Source organism: Perca fluviatilis, chromosome 12 (genome assembly GCF_010015445.1).
Source record: "Perca fluviatilis chromosome 12, GENO_Pfluv_1.0, whole genome shotgun sequence".
Classification (NCBI taxonomy): domain Eukaryota; kingdom Metazoa; phylum Chordata; class Actinopteri; order Perciformes; family Percidae; genus Perca; species Perca fluviatilis.
In genome coordinates, this window is record NC_053123.1 from 36,439,579 (window position 1) to 36,445,202 (window position 5,624).

A 5,624-nucleotide genomic window follows, 5' to 3' on the forward strand; every position below is an offset into this window, starting at 1 on the left:
CCCAAAGCTGAAAACCAGTCGGCTACATTCTGCAGATTTTCATTCTGGATCACAACTAAACCCTGCAGATCCTGTTTGGGTCTGATCATAACATTTAAGCTTTGTACTCATGCTTGGAAATTTAAAAATAACATATTTTTAATTAAAATCCCAGTTCTTGCAGTACATTTACACAAAAAGCAGCTCAGCTGTAGTTTCTCATTCTGGGCTTTGGAAATATTTTGTGTCTCAAACAACAACCAAGGAATGTTTTCCATCAGGTCATTTACTAAAACACATCAAATCTTATTTTATCTTAGTTTTTTACGCCTAAAAAACAACTTTGAGCTCTCTCCTCTCTCCACCTTCTCTCCTCTCTCCATCTTCTCTCCTCTCTCCACCTCTGCTTTCTCCACCTTCTCTGAGTTCTCTGAACTTCGCAGAGAAATCTCAGCTGGACAGATTTTGATTTCTGCAGTTTTAGCATCACCAGCCGGACCGATATTGAACCAAGGGAAGAGTTTCTCAGTGAAAGTGTCTCTGAGAGTGCAAATGTGAGTCTTGTCTTCAGAGTTGTAGAAGGACACCTCCCCCCTCATAGTCCAGCTGGACTCTGATCCTCTGGAGACTCTTCTTCACTGTGATGCTCTTACCAGATCCACCAGTGTATTCTCCACTGCGATGTAATAAAGACCAGATTCCATATTTTGGTAAAGCATATCTTTCTCCCTTCCTGTCAGCTGACTCTTTGGCTAAACCCAAATTCCAGTCAGGATGATCTCCCACCTCCACCTCCCAGCTGTGTTTCTCTGAGCTGAAACCCTCAGAGCCCAGAACATCTGGATACCTGCTGTGTCTCTCTGGATTGTCTGGAAGCTTCTGGTTTGTGTCTCCTCGTCTCACACTGGTCAGATCATCAGACAGATAGAGACGGTCGTCTGCAGTGTTTGGGTCCAGAATGACGGGACAGAAGTGGACCTTGTCCTTCATCTTCTCCCAGACTCTGAAGGACAGGTTGCCCAGATGTTTGGCCACATCTGTCAGCGCTCCTGAGAGCAGCTGTGGATCTGACAGCGAGCACTGGACTCTGGCTCTGCTCTGAGAGGCTTTATAACTGCTGAGGAACGGCACGCTGTCTTTCTGCAGGTCTGCTTCCACAGCAGAGATGCTGTCTGACAGAGAGGAGATCTGCTCCTGAATCCTCTTCATCTCTCTGCTGACAGTCTTCCCCCTCTGCTGCTCTTCCTCCCTCAGAGCTGCCAGTCTGGACTCCTCTTCCTCTTTCAGGAACTGGTGCAGCTTGTTGAACTCGGCTCTGATCTGACTCTCTGTAGACAGCAGCTGCTTCTTGGAGTGTTGATTTATTTCATCGTATGTTTCCTCCACTCGTCTGTGTTTGTCCCTCTTGTCCTGCAGAGACTGTAAGTCAGATTTCAGCTGCTCCTTCAGATCTCTGACTGCTTGTTCTACAGGAACCACCGTGTGACCGTGGTGGAGAGGAAACTCACAGACAGGACACACAACTCTATCTTCATCCTTACAGAACCAATAAGGGACTTCTGGGTGTTTACTACACACCACCACCTCCTTCTCTTTCTTCTCTCCTTTTTCTGTCTCAGGTGATCCAGATTTCTGTCTGTCAGCCAGTTCCTTCAGTGCAAAGTTCACCAAAGGATCTTTTGAGGATTTTCTTTTACAAATGGGACAGTTTTTGTTGTTAGCTTGTTCCCAGAATGTGTGCAGGCAGCTTGAACAGAAGCTGTGGTTGCAGCTCAGAGACACAGGATCTCTGAAAGTCTCTGAACACACATGGCAGTTCAGGTCACTTCCAAAAAGAGCAGTTTTCTCAGCCATCTGTCTTTGTGTCTAAATGTCTCTCAAAAACAAGACTCACCGAGTTCCTGTCCCTTCTCTTGACTGCTTCAAATCTTCCCGTTGTGTGTTTTCCAGCAGAGATCTCACACCCTGTAATGGCGTCTTAGCTCCGTTCAGCAATGTCTTATGTCTTCCTGTCCTTGTGATGTGGCTGCTCTCTGACGCAAACACACCAAAGAACCTGCATACAATACCAGGTTTATTTATTGTAACTCTTCTACTGGAGCGGTCAGTGTCTGACACACCCTGCACCACACACAAACACACACACCGGCCCTGCTATTCGCTTTAAGAATGCTAGAACGACGCAGACACAATCGCACAAATATAAATTCTCCCAACGGCGTAAGCTCTGCGTAGAGTACGTACAACTAGGGCTGCACAATATATGTTCTTTTTATCGTTATCGTGATATCAACTTAATATACACATCGCGAAAGATATGCGGAGATTTTGTGAGTTATTTGGAAGAGTATCGGTAGAAAACTCCCTTTCATAATATAAGTCATTCATGTTTTAGTGTTGCCGGGTTATGTTCAATCCCATGTTTAATTTGTTTGATAAAAGAAAGTCAGAAATTAGTTAGTTTGTCCGAAGGGAAAGAGTTGTTTATGGCTATCTATTTTAGTGTTTGGATGTGAGCTGCAGCAGTTTGTCTGACAACATGAAGAGAAAGTTGTGTTTCTGTAAACAGTTTAACCATAAACACACTGTTTGACTCTGCAAGAAAAGTCACAGCAGCAAAGCATGCTGGTGTTTTGGGGTATGTTTGGTATTTCAATAAACAGTAAAAGAAATGGACAATGTAATGCTGTTGTTTTCCACGGAGACCAGTGTGTGATATCAGAAGTCTCTTTCCCGGTGCTGGCTGAGCGTTACTGAGCAGCCTCCAGCTGAGCTTGAAGACGTAGATGTGACGTGAGCAACCTGTCTGAAAGTGTGAAGTCTTCTGGTAGCTGTGCCGAGAGAAATCTCAATCATTCCCAATCTTACAGAGACGGAGAGTGTAGGTATATGTAAGGAGATAACATAGGCACAGGCTAATTATTGATCACTAAAATTAACATTACTATTAAACATGAGTAATTAATAGAGTTGCACCGATTGACCGGCTGGTGACCGGAATTGGCTGATTTTCACGTCATCGGCCATGACCGGTGACCGGCCGGTCAGTCTGACATATGCCGATGTTATGCCGGTCAATGCACTCGGGCGCCGCATGATTAACATCGTGCAACATCAGTATCACATGTGCACATGCAGGGTTTCTGCTATATGCATGTAGCAGCGGTGCACTGCCGCTCAATCAGCTGTTTATGAAATGTCATACAGTCGTAATTATACACGGCTCTGCAGAGCCGTCTGCTTTACTGATCTCAGGCCAACAGTCAGCTGCTCTCTCTCTCTCTCTCTCTCTCTCTCTCTCTCTCTCTCTCTCTGAGGAAGAACAACTGGAACATGAAAACCGCACTCACGCGGGCCTCGTGAAATATAAAAGCTACAGTTTATTGGAAAATAGCGTTGGGCACACTGACTTTGATGAATTTCCTGTGTATCAGATCCCACATGAGACAAGAAGCTAACGTTAGCGAATTACTGTTTAAAATGCTTTCCAGGTTAGTTGGGGTCCATACCGCCCAAAACCAACGTTAAAAACTTAGTAATCTTCCCTCAGCGTTTAGTTTTGTTGCTAAACTTTGTGTAAAAAAAGCGGTGACGTTAAATCATCGGTTTCAGGTAACGGTACTCTAGGGTACCGTCTATTTGCTGGATTGTTCCGAGGTAACTGTCGGTAGCTAACATTAGCAGATAAGCCTGTTGACAGCATCGGTAGTGTTCATATTTATGCACAATGACAAGTGAAGCAAATTTGCTAAATAAGGAGCTACACGCTGTTTTCAGGTAACGTTACTGTTGACGTTCAAACAGGCCTGTGTGTGTGTTTTGAGAAATCTCTTTATACTGCATTAAGACTATATTTATTGTATTAAGGCCTGAGCCCCGACAGCGGCAAAGGCCTAAAGTTAATTTACGTATTTTAAGGGTTTCGGGAATAGGCGCACAAAAATGGCTCGCTAGCGGCCCCTGTTATGGAAGTTTTCTTTGCAGCAGGGGGGGAAATTTCAGAGTTCAGTAAATTCAAACAAATAAGACAGACTGAGACTAAAACCAAATTGGGTTTTTGTATTTTATTAAAATAGATATATTTGCAAATATAGGATCAACATGATTTCACAAAAGCCTGCAGCCCAGTGTGGAGTCAGTTTCTCAAATGAGTGAACAAGAACACCAGGCTTATATGCATCTTCAGAGTGACAGCACACACGCACTTAGATTATTATGACGCTACAGTTCTTACAGGCAATCTGATACACATGAAGACAATCAGAGAAATACAAGAGACATCTTGGAGCCATTTCACCTCCTCCTCCCTGTACGACTTTCACCCCCCAGTTACATCTTAACTGGCATGGGAAAACTAGAGATGACCTTGTAGCCCCTATCTGTTCAGGCAAAAGTGCTTACATAATGTTCCAGACTGGATGTCTCACAAAGATAGAATCAAAATCTGCATGTGGGAGAATTAAAGTAGAAATAAAACATAAAAATACAAGGAATTATGCTTAAATGTAATTTTTGCCATTACACCCCTACAAAACTTAAAAAATGTACCCCCTGCAGTACGTTTAACGTAGACTTGGTACACATATGTATTATGTCAAGACGTACAAAAAAGCTCATTGGAGCCATACCCTAAACCCAACAGGAAGTCCGCCATTTTGAATTGAATGTGCGAAATTATTGCGATTTTCACCATTTCCACATTTCGTATTTATCAAACTCCTCCTAGAGACTTCAAATTCGGTTTGTGCCATCTAAAGACCTTAACGATGAAAAGTCATTAAAAGAAAAACTTTTCGGGAAACGGTGTGGGCGTGGCGGACATTGTGAGCATTTATCGATGAACAAAGAAGTTGTTGTAACTTTTGTGTACATTGTCCAATTTGGCCCGAAATTTCTCTCGATTGACAAGAGTCAAGGCCTGAGGACACCTACAGGCCAAAGTTGACCTTTGGCCATAGCGGCCCCCGCTGGCAACAGGAAATCAGCCTTATATGACAAACATCCGATTTACATGAAACTAATAATGTGTGGTCTACATGTGATACTGAGCCACCCGCTATACTTAAGCCACGCCCACTTACTCAGGCCACGCCCCCTTTTATGGCTTTTGAACCGTTTAAGGTAGAGTCTTGTGTGAGGTGTCATTGAACTCAACAAAGACTTCTTTTTTAATTGGTCATGGTTTGGCCCGCCTATGCTTTCCCTTTCACAGCTAATGAACTGTATGACATAGTCTTGTGTGAGGTATCATTGAACTCAGCAGGGAGTTCCCTTTTCATTGGTGACGATTTGTAGTGTCTGAGTGCCACACTGTAAAAATTTTACTGTAAAATTTACAGTAACTTACTGGCAACAATTAGCCAGTAAGTTACTGTGAATACTTTTTACAGTAAGGGTACTGTACTTCCATTTACAGTATTTTATGTATAAACTGTGAAATCAAAAACAATTAAATACTGTGATTTTAGTTGTATTTACAGTAACTTACTGGCTAATTGTTGCCAGTAAGTTACTGTGAATATGTTTTACAGTAAGGGTACTACTCCATTTCATTACAGTATTTTGTGTATTAACTGTAAAATAAAAACAAACACTGATTTGTGTGTTTTCAGTACTGTTTTACTGTAGAAGAAAAATAAATACTG

General features: G+C 42.7%; 1 pseudogene; it reads right to left on the reverse strand.

The window, feature by feature from the left end:
* Window positions 1-1,858, reverse strand: LOC120570146 (annotated as a pseudogene).
* Between the last annotated feature and the right edge of the window lie 3,766 nt (window positions 1,859-5,624).